The sequence below is a fragment of the Equus przewalskii genome, chromosome 28 (genome assembly GCF_037783145.1).
Source record: "Equus przewalskii isolate Varuska chromosome 28, EquPr2, whole genome shotgun sequence".
Lineage (NCBI taxonomy): Eukaryota > Metazoa > Chordata > Mammalia > Perissodactyla > Equidae > Equus > Equus przewalskii.
Window position 1 is genome coordinate 16,919,118 of NC_091858.1, and position 20,837 is coordinate 16,939,954.

Consider the following 20,837-nt stretch of genomic DNA (forward strand, 5'->3'; position numbering starts at 1 on the left):
AGTTAGGTTGCTTCCACATCTTGGCTATTGTGAATAATGCTGCAATGAACATAGGGGTGCATGGGTCTCTTTGAGTTGTTGATTCCAAGTTCTTTGGATAGATACCCAGTAGTGGGAAGGCTGGGTCATATGGGATTTTTATTTTTAATTTTTTGAGAAATCTCCATGCTGTTTTTCATAGTGGCTGCACCAGTTTGCATTCTGACCAGCAGTGTTTGAGGGTTCCTTTTTCTCCACAACCTCTGCAACATTTGTTATTTTTTGTTTTGGTTATTTTAGCCATTCTAACAGGTGTAAGGTGCTATCTTAGTGTAGTTTTGATTTGCATTTCCCTGATGATCTGTGATCGTGATCATCAGCATCTTTTCATGCGGTAGGCAGTGTTTTTAACATGTTATTTCCTTCTTATTTGGAGGCATTTTCAAATCTTATTTTATTATTGGTGATGCAGGAACTTAATATGAGCACCTCCTAATGATAGCAGATTAAAGGAAATTTTAACTCATGCTGCTCTTAAAATATTTTCTGAGCAATACTTCCCAAACAACAAAGAGGCCTTTTGAGCCTTGATGAGTTGCTTTAACCTCCCTCTTTTTTTCTCTTTGTTTTTGCTACAGACACCTACACATATCCAGAATGTAGCTCATCATAAATAAACACAATTATGAAACCATATATAGACAATTTTTATGTACAGAATTTGTATTCACTTTCTTCCTGAATGATTATTCTTCTCTTCTTGAACCCTAAAATTAAGTAAATGTTTCTGGCCTCTCATTTTAGCCATCCTTGCTCTAGAATATTAAAGATTGCATTTCTACTATATATCTGATGCCCATTTTTCTACCCTGTAACAGATGCCCACTCAGTGCTCCTCAAACATCTTTGAATATTTATCTGAAGTAGATTTTCAGAAAATTGAGTCAGTATATTGTTCTAGAAAACAAAAAACACCCTTTCTTAAACGTGGAAAGCCTCTATACAAGCCCTTCCTCACCAGCTGCCTCCAGTAACCGTGGGGAAGTCACTGAAATTTTCTGTGACTCAGTTTCCCCATCTCTATAATGAAAACAGGGTAAGAAAGATGCACTGATGATCTCACAGACAAGAGAGATAAACGAGCTAATGTATGGTGAGTTACAGTGGCGAGCAAAAGACGAGTTAAAGCATAAGAAAACACTTCGAAATAATGCATGTAAATACATAATAATATTTTTAAACAATACACATGAAGACAATGATGCTCTTTCAAGCTATTAGGTATCCCCTATTCATTATTTTTTTTTCTAATAACTAGAACAGTGGGAGGAACGAGGAAATTATATGTATGTAGAGCCCCAACTTGCTCCAGTGAATTCTGAAGGAAGAATTTACTCCCATACACATATGAAGACTCTGCTAAAAATACAGTTACTATGTAGAAAACAACCCCTCTGACCTAGTGAAAGTCCAAAATTTGGTGCCATTTTCTGTTTGTCACATGCTAATTAAGTGTAATAATAATTAATGCTAAAGTTTAATGGGGAGATCATATAATTTGTTGAGATTTTATGGTATATTTATTATCTCAAAAAAAGTCAACACATTCACAGTCACTAAATGGATAGAGATTTCCTGTTTAGCCTATAGAGGAGATATCTGGGATACAAGTAGACAGATCTGAATTGTTTGTACGTCCATTGTATAGCATAATCAATCCTTTATTAAGCTGTGCCTTAATTCCCTCAATAGTCAACCGGAAAATATCTTCATTATCCAACAAAGAAGAAATTTTTTGAATATGGATCATCAACATGAAGACACTTTTACATGACTTCAAATACAATTGTTAATTAGTATTACAAATTACAAAAGAATAATAGTTTACTGACAGCAAAAAGAGAATTAGAAAACATAAAGCTATCTCTTTAATCTTGATCTCTGCTACATTTTTCAGCCTTCTTTGCAGCTAGTTTGGGATCACGCAATTAGTTCTGGCCAAAGAAAAATGAATGGAAGTGGCACATGTCAGTTCTGGTTTGAGGCGGTTAAGAGCCAGTCTGTCTCATCACCAATCTGTGTTCCCTCCAGTGACAAACATGGAGGCCATGTGTTCCAGATGGTATAGTTACAACATGAATGAAACAGCCAAGCTGCATAGACTTTTTATGAGTATAAATTGAAGTTTTATTGCGTTTAGGCGTGATATTTTTGAGTTTCTCTGTTACTGCAACATTGCCTAGCCTATCTTTACGGATACACAAGTTCTTGAAATTATTTGATGGCTCTCTGTAACTACTATTTTTGAAAAAAACAAACCTCATAATCTCTGAGTATCAAACATTCTAACCAATATCTACCTTTCTCTGGCATTATTCTCCCATATAAACTTCCTGAGATTCTTGTGTTTCCATGTACATACACTCTGTCTAGGCTCTGAGCAGCATCACTTGTCTTTTCCTCCCTGGAGTGACAGTTCCCCCATCCCCAAGGACCCAAAGCAAAGCAGCTTTTAAATACAATGCCATTTGCAATGCATGCTGAACATTTCCATTCAAAGTTAACAAAATAAAAATCTCAGTTTATCTGAAAAACCTCTGCTATCTCAAAAAAATGTTATTTTTGTAGAACTTCATTTCTATTTTTTTTTTTTTTTTTTTGCTGTGGAAGATTCATCCTGAGCTAACATCTGTTGCCAGTTTTCCTCTATTTTGTATGTGGGTCACTGTCACAGCATGGCCATCGATAAGTGGTGTAGGTCCCTGCCTGGGAAATGAACCCGGGCCACCGAATCAGAGCACACCAAACTCAACCATTAGGCCATGGGGCCAGCCCCCCTCATATTATTGTTAAAATTCTATTATCTGTGAAAAGTGAACTAGTATTTCACTCATTCAAGGCTAGATTTTTGTTTTACACAGTATGTATGACCACAGGCATCCATTTCTATGCAAAATTGAATTTTGACAGTGTGGCCTTTTAAGCTAGTGCACAATAAAGCATATCATATTTGCAAAATTTCCAATAACATGAAAGTCATTTGCATTTAATGTTAATAATTTTTGCATATATACAAAATAGCAGGATAAAAATCTACTAAAATCCAAGTAGACTATTTATTCTAAAGTAAATAAATCAACAAACAGTGCTTACTGGGCACCTTGTACTGAATTATATGGAAAAGTAGAAAATGTGTATCCACTCATGGAATGTTCAGGAGTTAGACTACGTGGGTAAGAACCCTGGTTCTACCACTTATTTTTGATGTTACCTTGGGCAACCTCATCCAGGCTGCTCTCTGTGCCTCGTTCTACCTATCTATAAAGTGGGGAAGATAATAATGATGATGATAATAATAACAATAATAACATCTATTTATAGAGTTTGCTGTGAGAATTAAGTATGTTAAAATGTTCAAATCTCTTTGAAAAGTGCCAGTAAGGGGACTGGCCCCATGGCCTAGTGGTTGAGTTTGGCGTGCTCTGCTTCAGTGGCCTGGGTTCAGTTCCCAGGCATGGACCTACACCACTCATCAGTGACCATGCTGTGGCGGTGACCCACATGCAAAACAGAGGAAGATTGGGACAGATGTTGGCTCAGGGTGAATCTTCCTCAAGTAAAAAGAGGAAGATTGGCAACAGAGGTTAGCTCAGCATGAATCTTCCCCAGCAAAAAAAAAAAAAAAAAAGTGCCAGTCTGTAGTAAGCATTCAATAAATATTAGTTGTTTCTACTCCTGCTACCACTACTTCTGCTACCCTCACTGCTATTACTGTTAAAATCATATTACACATTAGGTTTATATTCCAGGAAATCTCATATAATGCCTACCTTTTTTGCCCCAGACCAACTCTGGGTTCTATCAAAATTTTGGAAATATTATAAAGTATGAGTTAAGAATCTGAGCTAATTTTATAAGCAAATTAATAGTTACTATAGATTACAGAGAATAAAAATGACTTAATGTATATGAAATGTGAACTGTTATTCTTACTGCTTGCCAGTAATTTCTGAGCTTCCTCATTGTCATCCTCACTAATTTTGAGTGATAATCTGTTCGAAGGATTTTACTACATAACCACAAGTAGAAGCTGGCCACATGTCCAATGTAAAATATCCAAATGTTTCATTAAACAGAAAATATAGCTATGGATTTCTGTTCATATAATTACTTCATTGACTCAAAATTCTTGGACTTTCCTGCATAAGCTGAGGAAGAAATAACTGATTGTATTTGTGACAGTGTCATTTCCAATACAGTTTATTTTCAAAAGGTGTTAGGGTAAATTGGACTTTAGTTAGAAAGTAAATTTTAACTGTGCATACAACGGTTTTGTTCTTTTAATTAAACTTTTATTTTGAGATAATTGGAGATTCTTCTGCAGTCGTAATAAATAACACAGAGAGAAACTTTTTACCTTTTCCCCAGCATCCCTCTCCAGGAGCATCTTGCAAAACTATAATGCAATATCACAACCAGGATATTGATATTAATGCAGTTATCATAAAGGACATTTCCAACGTAAGAATCTCTCATGTTGCCCTTTTAAACCCACTTTAATTCCCTTCCCACCTTCATCTTAACCCTAGGCAACCAGGAATTTATCTTTTGTTTCATAATTGTGTCATCTCAAGAATGTTGTATAGTTTGAATCATACAGTATGTAACATTTTGTGATTGTCTTTTTTTGTTACTCAGCATAATTTCATGGTAATTCATCCAAAGAGTTTCATGTAGCAATAGTTTATTCCTTTCTGTTGTTTAGTAGTGTTCTAGGGTATCAATGTAGCACAAGTTTTTCAACCATTCACCTCTTCACAAACAAATGAGTTGTATCCAATTTGGGCTATTACAAATAAAGCTGCTATTAACACATGTGTACAGGTTTTGTGTGAACATCAATTTTCATTTTTCTGGGAAAATGACCAGAGTGCAATTGGTGTGTTATATAGCATTTACATGTTTATTTTTTTGAGAAAATACCAAACCATTTTACAGAGTGGCTGGGCCATTATACACCCTCACAAGCAAAGTATGAGTAATGCAGGGTCCCCACATGCTCACTAGCATTACGGGTGGCATTTATTTTAGCCATTCTGATAGATGTGTGGTAAGATTTCACTGTGCTTTCAATTTGCATTTCCCTGATGGCTAATCATGTTGAACATCTCTTCATATCTTTATTTTTCAGTTGGATATCCTTTTTGGTGAAATGTCCCCTTGAGTCATTTATCCATTTTTTAATTGAATTGTTTGATTTTTTTATTGTAGAGTTTGAAATTCTTTAACCTCCAAAACATTCTGGATACTCTTCCTTTGTCAGATATGCAGTTTGCAAATATTTTCACTCAGTCTGTAAGTTGTCTTTTTACCCAATTAATAGAGTGTTTCACAGAACAAAAGTTTCTGGTATTGATGAAGCCTAATTTATCAATATTTCCTTTTATGGATAATGCTTTGATGCTGAGTCTCTCAATGCTGCCTATTAATCCATCCCAAAGATTTTTTCACTTTTTACAAAAAAGTTGTATAATTTGTTATATTTCAGCTCATAATACAGTTTGAATTAATTTTTGTGTAAGATGTGGGACTTAAGTTTGAATTTTATATATTTGCCTATGGAGTAATTTCTCCAGCACTATTTGTTGAAGAGGTGTTTCTCCTTTATTGAATTGCTTCTGCAGTTTTGTCAAATATCACTTGTGCATATTTTTGTGAGTCTGTTTCTGGACTCGTTTCTCTATTCTGTTCCACTAATCTGTATGTCTACGCCTCTGCCAATACCTCACAGTCTTGATTACTGTAGCTATACAATAAGTTTTAAAATTGGATAGATCCTTTTTACATTACATTTCTTTGTTAAAAATTTTTTTAAGTATTCTAGTATTTTGCATTTTCCCATACATTTTATGGTAATCTTGCCTATATCTACAAAACATTATTTTTCAAATTTTGATAAGAATTATGTTAAACCTGTCCATAAATTTGAAAAAAACTGTTATCTTTACCGTATGGAGGTTTCCAACCCCTGAACATGGCACATCTCTTCATGTATTTAGATTTCCTTTGATTCTTTCATCAACATTTTGTAGTTTCCATCATAAAATCCCTGTATATATATTGTTAGATTTATACTTAAATATTTATTTTAAGTGATAGTAAATAGGATTGCATTTTTAATTTTTCTCTCTGCATGAGCATTGCTAGTCTATAGAAGTACAACTGATTTTTAAATGTTTATCTTATATCCTGAAACAACGCTGAACTCCCTTGTTAGTTCTAGGAGTGCTTTGTTTTTGTTTTTTAGAATCTTAGGATTTTCTACATAGACAATCATGCCATCTGCCAACAGGGAGAGGTTTATTTTTTGCTTTCCAATCTTCATGGCTATTTCCTTCGCTTCTGTTTTTCACTGACTGGAACGTGCACTACTAGCCAGGATGGTGAGAGTGGATATCTTTGTAGTGTTCACAGTCTTAGGAGAAAAATATCATCTTTCATTACTGACTCTAAGATTAACTGCACATTTCTTTGTAGATGCTTTTTATCAAGTTGAGGAAGTTCCCCTCTATTCCTATTTCCTGAGAGTTTTTATGATGAATGTGTGTTGAATAAAGTTTTTCTACACTGATTGACATCATGCACTTTTTCTTGATTAGTTTGTTATACCGGTTGATTTGTGTGTGTGTGTGAGGAAGATTGGCCCTGGGCTAACATCTGTGCCAATCTTCCTCTATTTTCTATGTGGGATGGCGCCACAGCCTGGCTTGACAAGCAGTGTGCAGGTCAGCACAAGGGATCTGAACCCACGAACCTGGGCTGCTGAAGTGGAACACCAGAACTTAACCACTATGCCACCAGGCCAGCCTCTGATTGATTTTAATACTGAACCAGCCTTGCATCTCTTGGATAAACCCCACTTGGTCATGGTATATAATTCTTTCCATATATTGCTGAATTCTGATATTTTGTTAAGGATTCATGTTCTGGCCCCATGAGGGGTATCTGTAATTTTCTCTTTTTTTCTACTGACTTGGACTGGCTTTGGTATCACAGTCATACCAGCTTCATAAAATGAATTGAGAAGTGTTACCGCTTCCATTTTCTGTAAGAGATCATGCAGAATTGATATTAATTCTTTAAACATTTGTTAGAATGCTACAGTGAAATAATTTGGGTCTTGAAATTTTTTTCAAAGGTGGAGATTTAATTACACATTTACAGTTCTTAATACTTACAGGACTATTATTGATTTCATATTTGGTGAATTGTGACAGGTTTTTTTCCTGATATTTTTGTACATTTCGAGTGTGTTCATAGATGTTCACTTAAACATTTTTTGATTAATGTTTTAACATTTTGTCAGATCATTTGAATATGTTTCTTTGTCATCTTAGCGGTGGCATCTATTGATTGTCTTCTTTACCATCCACTTCGAAATCTTTCTTACTCTTGGTATGCTGATTTTTTAATAGAAACTTGTACATTCTGCGTATTGTGCTATGAGACTCTGGATCTTTTTAAAGCCTTCTGTTTTATTTGGCTTCCTCTGAAACGAGTCTGACAAGGGAAGAGGAGTACTGCATTGCTACCCCCAGGTCAGGGTTAAATTCCAGCTTCTAAGGTTAAATTCCGCCTCTGGATTTCAACCAAAGGGAGGAAGCTCCTTGTTACCGCTGAGGGGGAGTGAAAGTTCGGGCTCCCCCCAGGCCTCCACAGATAACTCCACAGCTGTGCAGAGTAGGAGTGTCTTCTCATTTCTAAGCATGTGCCCTTCACTGACATCCCAGGGTGGGGAGGTGGCCTCATTGTCACATAGAGCTGCATACATGGCTCTCTACCGACACCATGGTGAGAGTGAGATTCATGGCCACCTGTTGGAGATGAAAGTCCCAGCTCCCTATTCGGCCTTCCGTGAAGCCATTCCAGCTCCAGGGTTGGGTTACCTCATACAGCCTGGCAAGTATGGAAGTCTAGGCTCCCCAGTCAACATTTGCTGGCATGAGTAGAGACAACGTCAATTTTTTTTTTTTCTATAGTACTCATCTAGTACACTTGTATTGTCTAAATACCAATGTTTTCTGTCTTTCTGGGTTGTCCTTTTTTGGGGTCATTTGACTAGACAGATCAGATTTTGTTGGGGCCCTTTTTTTGGTCCATTGGCATTTCTACATTGCTGGCATTTTCAATTCCAAATCTAGGATATATGAGGAATAGGAAAAACTACATCGACCCCATCTTCCCTGAATGGAAATTCTGCACACTAAACTTAAATTATGCTGAGACCAACCGAGAAAATATGATCCAGATGTAAGTAGTGATGAAGTGGCCCTCCGATTAAGTATTAACTATTATGTAAAGAAAAACTTTAAGAAAAGTAAAATCCTAGAAAACATGGCAAAAAAAAAAAGGCCAATTGAAGAACACACGTGATTTCTAACATATACATGTTACTGATTTCAGATGTTCTGAAATATACATTGTCAAAATATATGGGGCACACTCTTGCTTAGGAGCAACATGTGTCGCTCATTTATTTTCAATAATAGTTAAACTAACGAAGTTTGCAAGTGTTTATATATCTCTAAAAATGAGAGGGGTTTTGAGATTTTTTTCCTTTGTGCTCACTCTCATTCCTCCACAGTCTAACATTCTTACTTGAATGAAAAAGAATGGATGGATTTGTCCCCCTATTATTAACGCCATCAAGTAAGATCTCCAGAAACTAAGGAAAATTGTCAGTCAGATAATGTGTCTTTGCCCGTGTCCCAAAAGACCATTGAATATCTTGATAATTGATAAAAATGTTAAATTTTTACTTATATGAGCATTTTGAAGTGATTGACAACTTATTCAGTATTTGTTTTGTTAGTGGAAAGCACTGGATTCATTTCATTACACCAAAATATTTTCTGAAAAACTACTTAAATAATTACAGGAAAAAAAAACCCATTATAGTAACAAGGTTAACCAGACTCAAAATTGTACTCCGGAAATTCGGAAGCCCCTTGAACACTACTTTCTCTCCTTCCCAGTTTTGCTTGTCCTGTTTTCTCCATGTGTTACTGATCATTCCAGTCCCGTGGCTTATCTGAAGCCTTCCTATGCTTCAAGACAGTTTAAATCTTGAAGTGACAGACTTTGGATTCAGACAAATCTTAGTTCAAATTTTTGCTCTGCATCTTTGTCTGTGAGTGATTTCCAGAAAGTTAAATTACCTGACTTTGTTTTCTTCTGCGATGTGGCTATTGATACATTTCTTCTATAGAAGCTAACAGGAAAAAAGGAAATAAAGGGCTGGGCATAATTCCCTGCACTTAGGAGGCACCCCACATATGTTAATCCCTTTCCCACTTTTGTTACTCAGTGAAATCTAACCTATCAAGTTAGAAATAATGTACTGGAAAGAATATGGGCCCTGGAGTAAATTAGGGTTTCCACAGAGCTTTCCCACTTATCACGTGTTTCCTTCACTAAGTTGCTCAATCTGACTGAATCCCTGTGGCAGGCACAATAATGCCCCCTCTTCCCCAAGAGGTCCATGTACTAACTTCTGGAGCCTGTGAATATGTTACATTACAAGGCAAAAGGAAATTAAGGGTGTTGATGGTTGATACCTTCCTCGCAGTACCATTTTGAGAATTACATTGAATTAGCATCACAAAGAACCTGGTGCATATTCAAAGCCCAATAATAAATGCTCTTTTTCTTTTCATATTTTCTTATTTCTTTTCATTCCACTCTGCATTCCTATAACTGTATAGCACTTGTAGAGATTATATACAACTAATTATGTACAGGCATATATTGTCTGTGGATATTATATGCAATGAGTTATGTACAGGTGACATCTTTTTCCAGTGGTAATTTGTATTATAATTTAAGCTTCACAAGTTATTGGCTATGATTCTTAGGCAAGTTGTCTGGCCTCCCTGTGCATATCTCCTATCTGTAAATGGGGAAGATAACAGTAATAACCTTATCTAGCTATGATGATGATTCAATGGAATGTTGCCTACGTAGCACTTATAACAACACCTGGCATGTTGTATGTGCCCATTAACATGAGCTACTTCTATTTTTTCATAGGCTTATATTCTATTTCACTGACTAGTCAATAAGTTTCTTGATGTTCTAATATTATCTCACAATGGTTCTTATCCCACTTAAAACCTGGAAAAGTGTTCTGATTAAAGTGTATACCCAAGAACTATTTGACTTAATTTTATTTCCCCCTTTGATCTGGTGATATGCCGTCAGCATCTGGGCCCTTCTGTCCCCATCCCCAGACCTAAAAAAAGTGTAATCAAAGTCCAGTCTCAGTATGTTGGGGTTATCCCAAAAGCTGAATCCTATATTTTCATAATTAAATATAAAGCGGAGAATGAGGACAAAATGGTTTCAACTTATTGCCACAAATTCTGCAAATCTAAATTCATTACTCTTTTTATGCTATAAAAGACAATCTATTATATACTATTTGAACTCGGAATTAGGTATTTCGCCATTTCCTGGAACACACAAAGGCTGCCTCCATGAATGAAGATGGGAGGGCAGAATGGATGCCTGTCTCAATAAGTCACTTACATGCACTCTGCTAATGCAGGCGGGGTGAGAATCTCTACAATTATGTTAGATTGCTTGAAGATAAAGGATACATTTTACTCATCAATTTTCCTTGTGCTTAGAAGAGTGTCTTAAAAGGAAAGAAATTCCAATATTTGTTTAATTAAATTCCATGGATCTAACCATTGTTTAGCAGAGCAAATAGGGGTAGAAATAAAAATATGAGGATTCCTCTAGAAAATCAGGATCTAAACAGAGAAACAAATATAGCATTCATATTATCAACATCATTTTAAAAAGGATATTAACTCAATGCTTCTCATTAAAACCAGAGTGAGACCAGGCAGCGGCATTAAATTTTTTAAGTGACTTATCTTAGCACATCCCATTCTTTCATGTATCCCACTTAGCATATAGTTTATCTTTAGTCTCATTCAGTTGCTGGTTTTAAAAATCTTATATTGTCTCTTGATATCACTTGCATTAATAATTTGGATTCCACGAACATAAAATACCATGAATGATATGCTCTGTGAAACATGTTCTACGAATAGTAAACAGTATCTGCTGATAAATAGCTTGTGTTGTTCAAAGCTCTACAACATGGATTGTGGTTAAGGGAGTTGACTCTGCAACCAGGTCACCTAGTTTTGGACCCCCACTCTGTCACTATGTGATCTCGGTCAAGTTATATGTAAAACACCATTTACATTTTTAGGAGGGAAATAACAAAAATATGGCACATAAAGCTCTTAGCACTTTATCTGCCATGCTATAAGTGTTCCATAAACATTAAAGCTATTTGCTTTACTGTTTTTGAAAAAGCAATGTTTTCTTGTAGATTTACTCAAACTATCTTTACTTGGAAATTTCCGTAACCCCTTATCATCTTTATGGTATTTAATATAACCGACCAAGGAAAAGAAAAGGTATATGTATATTTCCTTCTTCTGTTGTTTTCAAGTCTATGTACAAATCTTTACCAGCTGCCACTAAAGGATGACAAAAATTCTATGTTAATTCTGTAATTAAATAAAAGGAATTCAAGAATTAATATTGTGTGTAGATTATTTGAATTGAAAAAGTTGTTTTCCACTTTCTTTTCTAGTGAATTTAAGTTCCACAAACGGAAATAATCTTAAAGAAAAGGCTGTGAGAGAAAGACATGGACAGCAGCCCCACCGCCTGGGCAGCATGTGACACTTGCAACATGACTCCTTGGAACATAAGAATGAACAAGAAACTGATCCTGGCAAATGAGCGAACATTTGTTCCCTCTCAGCTTTTAAAAACATTATCCCTGCATGTCTATCATGACCACGTGGCTTCTGCTATTCCTGCCAAGTATTCACCTGCCTTTCAAATGTCCTAACAAATACTTCCATTGCATCCAAACCCCACGAAGCATCCCATTACTAAAATGTTTGTAGGGCATAAAAGAAATACTGGCAGCATGGGAAGTAATAAATGTCCTCTCTGTTGTTGGTAATTTCCACATTGCTATTTTCATCAGTTACTCACTATCAGAGGCTTATGGGATGGCAGAACTCACATGCAAGGTCTTTAAAAAGCTGTCTGGCAAATGAATTAATATCTCTCCTTTTATGAAGGTAATTGGTGACCAGCTGCAGTGAATCAGAAAAATTTCAGTGTCCTTTCAACCTAATAATCTTTTGTCTGCTTAACAAACAGCAGGTTGAAGCCTGTAAAAGCAAATCAGGAATAGTATGTCAATTGTATCCTATCCCCACACAGATAAATGCACAACCATTTTGCTTGGTTTATTTGTAGATACGCCAAAATGTATTTATCAGAGTTTGAAACTGAGGAGAGCAGAAGTTATTTTCTCAATACTGTAATAGAGAGACAAGGACTTATCTTTTGCTTCTAAGATGTGAAAAAACAGAATTGAAGTATAAGTTTCTAAGAAAAAAACATAACAACACTAGGGTACATTTAATCATTCTTTCATCTTGTTAAGAGAAATAACACCTGGCATCACTTTGCTTGTACGGTTTTGGGGGTTGGGGTAGTAAGTCTTCAGTCTTATCAAAAACAAAGCTATTTTAATTTCTATCTAAGTAAATACTAACGTATTCTATAAGAACAAACTCTAAAAAAGATAGATAGATAGATAGATAGATAGATAGATAGATCAATGTTACAGTATTAGCTTTAATACTCAATTTGCCTGAAAGCAGGTATGATATAAATGAAAATTTCATAGGTTTCAAAAATTATTTTGAAACCATTTTTCTGAATGGAAGAAGAGCTGAGAGTAATCCAAAATGTTTGGAGGGTGCACCAGTTCTTAAGCTAACCTGATACGATGCCTCTGGCACATATAATTCATGAATAATCCTATTATAGGAAATTAGAAAAATCATTCTGACACTAAAGATATAGATTGAAAAATTGCATTCATAAGATGTTTTCATAACACACTTTTCAAAATATCATCTCATGACGCACCATGTGGCATGTTAGGAACCGAGTATAAACGATTCGGAGGATCACAGCCATAACAGTACGTCGTCGTATGTTGTCATAAAAGCTCTTTTCACCAAACCACATAAACTTCCGGAGAAATATATTTGAACTGTTATTTTTAAAAAGAGATATTAATAAAAGTCTTATTCTATTTTTTGAAGTACCGAACACTAGCAAATTTTTTTAATTCTCCTTTTCTGACACTGCATTGAATACTGTGCATTTATATGCAGTTTAGACCACAAAGATATACAAAATTCTATCATTATTCTAGAACAGTAAAACCACAATATTTTGAGTTATCGTTATTATTGAACATGTGCTAATTTTCATTATACTTGGGGCATTTTGTTGTCATTTCAAAATAAATAAAACATGCCTTTTACAATCAAAAGGCTGACGATTGAGAAGTCATAAAAATGAAAAAAAAAGGATGATAGTGGAAAGTAATGAACAGATAAGTGTTAAAATAAATATTTTTCCTACATAAGAGAAGCTCAGCTCTCTTAAGGATACCTATAGAGTTTACATATACATCTGCAAGGAACATTTGGACTGCGATCTACTAAGCAGCCTGGATTCATCTTCAAATGAATTCAATTCATGCTCATAGGCAGAAATGTTTGTTATGATCATATCTAGCACTTGAATATATAACTTTTTTCTGCCTAATCACACCCCTGACTTTAGACTTTACTTGGTTTGAATGCCTAAACAAAAATAAGACCTCAGGTTGTTTCTATCTCTGAAGTTTAAAAAAAAATAGCATGATAAATTGGGCTGCTGCCTTTCTAGATAAAATTTAACACCTGAAATTCTACTCAGATTTATAATCAGGAATTCTCTCTTCGCTCTGTTTTGAACTTCATAACTTATTTTAAAATCTAAGTTTTGACTACCCTTTCCTCTATATGTCTTATAAAAAATAGCCTTTGTCCCAAAGCAATAAATTCTGATATGACCCTAAGATGAAGTTGTGAGGAAATATGGAGGCACTATTCTAACATAGAACAGCAAAGAGACTAACCTGGAAGGATTTGTATGAGAGGTGTCAGCGAAAATGTCAACATCATGCAGTCCCATTATCATTGCATTCTTTCTTAATCCACATAGAAAGCAAGACAACAAAGAATAGAAGAACCAGTGATGGAGAAGCATTCTTCCCGTTGTTACTCAGTAAACAACATATGCAAATTTACTGTGACATTTTGGGCATAATAACAAAGTTAATATTTTTGTTAGCTAACATAGTTTGTCAAATTCATACGTAGGTTCATCAACTCCAGCAGGAATTTAAAAAGTCATTTGCTTTTGGCAGTTTTGTTAAAGTAATTACAATGTGTTCATGTATCTTTAAGAATGGCTCTGGGGCCGGCTCCGTGGCCGAGTGGTCAAGTTCCCGCGCTCCGCTGCGGTGGCACAGGGTTCGGATCCTGGGCGCGGACATGGCACGGCTCATCAGGCCACGTTGAGGTGGCGTCCCACATCCCACAACTAGAAGGACGTGCAACTAAGATATACAACTGTGTACAGGGGTTTTGGGGAGATAAAGCAGAAAAAAAAGAAAAAATAAAGATTGGCAACAGTTGTTAGCACAGGTGCCAATCCTTAAAAGAAAAGAATGGCTCTAGTCTATATTCCAGGTTTTAGAATTAGGAAAATGAGAGATTACATTTCATTTATACTGAAAATCTGACGTTTTCTATTGTAGCTATAAGGCATCTATTATGTTTGGTGATTTAAATATATTAATTTGTGGAATAAACAATTATTTGCAATTCCTCCCCAAATCAGAAAATAGTCTGCATTTTAATTTATATCTAATACTGTCTTAGTTGTATTGCATATTTCTATCAGTTTATCATTAATCCTTCAAGTTGGCATCTTTCAATGATCCCAGAAAAGTAAATAATTATTAATGATAGAGTTAAAGTATTTTCATGTACCTTTTAGTCTTTTAATGTGCTAAGAACCTCCAATGAAAATAGGAATGATTAGTTAGATTAACTTGAGACGAATGAATATCAACAGATATAAACTACTAAAAGAGCTTATCCCTGAGGAAAATGATCCAACTAATATATTGGAATTAGGACACACACTGTAACAATAAGCGACAGCAACAGAAAATTGGTACTCTCAATGTTCCAAGCCCTGTTCTAAGTTCTTTACATATTTTGACTTATTTTCTAAGTAACCCGTGTGTAGGGCTATCTTGTCTCTCAGTTTGAAGAAGAAGAAACTGAGGACCAAGGGGTTCAATAACTTGCCCAGGTTTACACAACTGGTAAGTGGCAAACCTGCCATTCAACCCCAAGCCACCTGGCTGTGAAGTTGACGATCTTAATCTACTGCACTCAAGTGGTAGTGATGGTGCACAGGTTGAAGCCAAGAGAGAGAATGGCTGTAAAGGAAGAACAGGTTGGCTTGTTTGTGTGTAAAAAAGCCAGGTTTCTAGCCCTCAGGCTTCCTCAGTGCCCGACAGGAGCTAAGAAAAGTAGTAGCTCAGTGGATGTTCCTGTCTCTTCTTCAATTCCTCTCGGTTTATCCAAGGCATAGGTTGTCTGCACTTCAGATTTAGAGATGTGAAGGACTGAGACATCCATCTTTAGAACTAATTTCTTCTGTGACCTCTCAAAATATTTGAAAACGCGCAGGTGAGGGTGTCTGACGGGGCACACAATGGTACAATGTGACTGTGGTATCTTGTGTGACCTCTTCAGCCTGTAACTGCTCTGGCATTACATAATTGGGCTTCAATTTCAGGAACCTAATTTACTTAATAAGAATTCCTTATCAGGTATTAAAATAAAATCCATTTTATTAATACATGGGATGACATCATTTGATTTTAATTTTTACCCAGGAAAGCAAAAAGCCAAGTTTGAAAGATTTATACATTCAATGCATGCAATCCTTTGGAAAGGCATAATTCTAGGCTAGCACAAACACAATTAAATGTCCTCAAGAAGGACTGGTTTTATAACTTTTTATTACAAACTTCACTTCAGAGTGTCCAGCTGAGATAAGGGCAAGGATTAGAAAGACTATGATTAAGAAAGTAAAAAAACACAAATTAATCATGGGTAGTTCATATTCTTAATACTCAGACCCTTTATTTTCACTTCTAAACCATATTATTACTGAAAAATATTTGTATGTAAAATAGGGATAATATGAAAAATTTCAAAACAAATTAAAAAAACCTCCCCAAAATAAATGTTTTAATTCTCTATTAATTATAAATATATATTGGAGGCCTTTTCCTCCTTACAGTATAGTCCTAGAATAGATCTTTTCTCAGTATACATATACTAATAGAATGAATTTTTAATTATCTTGACATCTTTTGCCAGTCTTTTTTCTTAATGGCCTAAGACAGCAATTATAAAACCTGAAGACACAGCCACATTGAAAACAAAGACTATTTTCCAATTTTGGAATGAATATCACAAATCTTACAAATAGACCCAGTAGTTGTTTCGATTTCTTCCCTTTAAGAAATAGGGGAATGGTGCTGAGAATAGAACATGCTGTAGGAATTTAAAAAGGCTCCAGGAGTTTTCCGTGTCTTCTAAATCCCTTAACAGGTATTGCACTAACTATACCATTTATTTGGCAGTTAATTATAAGCTCACTTTTGAAAGCTATTTCATCAAACTATTTAAAATATGAAACTGTTAAACTTTTCAGTAGATAAGTTATTAGCGATGTGTGATTTCGTAAACATTTAATGTTCTATGTCTATAATCTATACTTGATAGGCTTGATGTAAACCTCTGCTGACTGGTAAGATGTGCTATTGAAAGAATATTCTGACAAGAAACTTCATAAAGTATTTGAATTACAGCATGGTGGTTAATTTTTTCATTCATCCATGTATGTACTCAACAATCATCCCTGAAGAGCTATGATATGACATTACTGTGCTAGTAAAGAAGGAGTGTTGGGCCATAAAGCACATCTTAAAAGACTAAAAAGAATAGAAATCATATGGAGAGATATCAGCACAATGGCACATAGGAATTTCTGGCACCTGTGCCCTCCCAGAAACATCAATTTAAACAACTATCCATGCACAAAAGTACCTTTACAAGAGCTAAGGATTCCAGGTGAGGAACTTCAGCACCTCACTGAAGCACAGAAAGAAGAAAAAGATGCATTGAGGAAGATAGGAAAGATAGATTTCCATTACCCACATCACCCCTCCTCAAGCCTAGGCAGCCCAGCATGAAGAGACACCCTTCTCATTGGAGAAGGAGAGGGAAGTAAGCATCTTTCTTTACAGCAGACCCCAGTGCTGGCCTGTCCCAGTGCCAGGCCAACTTCTGCAGTCTGTAATATGGTGTGATATTAATCACAACTCGAGTATGAAGGTTAGAGAACAAAACTATTAAAAATAGCTGTAGCTACAATAATTTATTAATGGATATATAATATAAAAAGAGATCAATTTTGACATCAAAACATAAAATACAACAAGGGTAGAATATTTGTATGTGATCAATGTTAAGTTGTCATCAGCTTAAAAAAGACTGTTGTATCTATAAGATGTTTTATGTAAGCCACATGGTAATCACAGAACAAAAAGTTATGGTAGATTTACAAAAGATAAAGAGAATCAAGGCATATAACTATAGAAAATCATCAATTCATAAAGAAAGCACAAAATGAAAAAAAGAATAAGAGAATTATAAAACAGCAAGAAAACAAGTAATAAGATGGCATTAGTTAGTACTTCCCTATAATTGCTTAGTTCTTTAATAATTATTTTAAACGTAAATGAATTAAATTCTCCAATTAAAAAGCATAGAGTAGATGAATGGATTGGAAACCAAGACCCAATACTAGGCTACCTACAAAAGATTCACTTCAGCTTTAAGGACACACATAGGCCCAAAGTGAAGGGATGGAAAAAAATATTCCATGCAAATGGAAACCAAAAGAGACCAGGGGTAGCTATACTTATATCAGACAAATTTGAATTTAGGTAAAGACTAACAAGAGACAAAAAAGGTCATTATATAATGGTAAAGAGGTCAATTCATCAAAAAGAGATGATAATTATAAATACGTATATGCACCCAACATCAGACTAACTAACTATATTAAGAAAATAATAACATACCTGAAGGGAGAAATAGACAACAATGAAAAAATACTAAGGAACTTCAATAACCTATTTTCAACAATGGGTAGACCATCCAGACAAAACAATCAATAAAAAAATTTGGACTTGAATTATACATTAAACCAAGTCGACATAATAGAGAAATTTATAAATGTTTAGAATTAAATGAAAATTAAAACATAACATATAAAAATGTATAGAATGCAGAGAAAGCAGTACTTTGATGGAAATTTATAACAGTAAATGCATATAGTAAAAAATAGGTAATATCTAAAATCAGTAATCTAAGTTTGCATGCTAGGGCAGTAGTAAAAGAAGAGAAAATTAAATACAAGTAAGCAGAAGAAAATAATAAGAACAGAAATGAATGAAACTGAAAACAGGAAATCAGTAGAGAAAATCAACAAAGCTAAAAGCTGATTCTTGGAAAAGATTAATAAAATCAATAAGACTCTAACCAGGCCAATGAAGAACAAAGAGAGAAGATGCAAATTACTAATATAATAAATGAAAGAGGGGACATCACTACAGATCTCATGGAGTTTAAAAAGTAATCAAGGAATACTATGAACAACTTTATGCCCACAAATTTGATAACTAAGATGAAATAGACAAATTCCTTGAAAAGTACAACCTTCCAAAACTCACACAAGAAGAGAAATAGACAATCTGAAGAAGTCGTTATCTTTTAAGAAAATTCAATCAACAATTAATAACTTTCCCAAATAGAAAGCCCCAGGCCCAGTGAGGTGCTGAAGTTCCTCACCTGGAATCCTTAGCTCTTGTGGGTTCACTGGTGAATTCTACCAAACACTTAAAGAAGAAGCCATACTGATCTTCTACAGTATCTTCCAGAATATGGAAGCAGAAGGAATACATCCCAACTCAATTTATGAGGCCATTATCACACTAATACCAAAACCAGACAAGCATATTACAAGAAAACAAAATTACAGACCAATATTTCTCATGAATATAGATACAAAACTCCTCAACAAAATATTAGAAAATAGAATCCAAAAAAGTATAGAAACAATTATATACCACAACCAAGTGGGATTTATACCAGCTGTGCAAGGCTGGTTCAACATTTTTCTTTAGATAGTGTAATCCATTATATCAATACCTTAAAGAAGATACATACCATGATGACATAGAAAAAGTATTTGACAAAACCCAACATCCATTTATGAGAAAAACTCTCAGTAAACTAAGAATAGAGGGGAACTACCTCAACTTGATAAAAAATATCTACAAAAAATCTATAGTTATCATCACACTTAATGGTGAGAGACTTGAAGTTTTCCCACCAAGATCAGGAACAAGGCAAGGATATCCCCTCTCACCAGTCCTTTTCGACATGCACCAGAAGTCTTGTTAATGCAATAAGGCAAGAAAAGGAAATAAAAGGTATCCAGCTTGGAAAGAAAGACATAAAACTATCTTTGTTCTCAGATGACATGATCATCTATGTAGAAAAACCAAAAGATTCAACAAAAAAATTCTGGAACTAATAAGTGACTATATCAAGATTTAAGGATATAAGGTTAATATACAAAATATACAAAACACATTTAACAGTATCTTTACTTGATTCTGCTGTCTCTCCTACTACTACCAAGAGCTGTTCACTTTCACTGATAAATTGTGTGGTAAATAGTCTACAAAAGATCAAAAACCTTTTTCTACAAATGACCAGATAGTAAATATTTCAGGCTTTCAGATCACATGGTGTCTGTTGCAAGTATTCAACTTTGCTGTTATAGATAGAAAGGTGTCAGACAAAGCTGAAACAAGTGAGTGTGGCTGTGTCCCAATAAAACAATTTATTAAAAAAGACAGCAGGAAATATTTGTCTTGCAGGCTGTAGTTTGTCTATCTCTGGTCTAGATTGCCTTCATCAAAGATCCTGGATACCCATTTTACCTCATCTTATTATCCCTCTATACTATGATTTATAACTTTATTTTTGAGGAAGATTAGCCCTGAGCTAACATCTGCTGCCAATCCTCCTCTTTTTGCTGAGGAAGACTGGCCCTGAGCTAACATCCCTGCCCATCTTCCTCTACTTTACATGTGGGACGCCTACCACAACATGGCTTGCCAAGCAGTACCATGTCCACACCTGGGATCCGAACCAGCGAACCCCGGGCTACCGAAGCAGAACATGCGCACTTAACCATTGTGCCACCAGGCCGGCCCCATCCCTGTATACTATGGTTACCCACCATACCTCTCACTATACTGTAATGCAAGCATTAACTTAGAATGTGTCCTCCTTACTAGATGGTAAGTATATAGAGGTCATAAATCATATTTATAGACATTTAATATGTTTGAATTATTGAACACATAAATATGCAAAGTGAGCAAATTAAAAATTGAGCAAAATAGGATCAAGGGTTATCTGATGCCCAGTGCAGATACCACTTAAATATTCTAGAGCTTAAAATATCTGTAAAAATGACTGTAAAACAAGTAAATACAATGTTGATCAAAATGTATGTCTATGGTATAAAAATATATTTATTTTAAATTTAGTTACATTGATAAGAAAACGTTAAAAACAAGAAATTCACTGGCATTAAAATATCTTTGTTCTTGTATGTGTCAACTATTTTTAGATACTTTAAAGAGGTCCACAGACATAAATGCAAATCTATAATTTGTA

General features: G+C 35.0%; 1 protein-coding gene across 1 annotated transcript in view; it reads right to left on the minus strand.

Moving 5' to 3' along the window:
• SGCZ (sarcoglycan zeta) overlaps window positions 1-20,837 on the minus strand; it is a 1,053,589-nt gene that overhangs the window by 517,294 nt on the left and 515,458 nt on the right. The window lies entirely within an intron of this gene.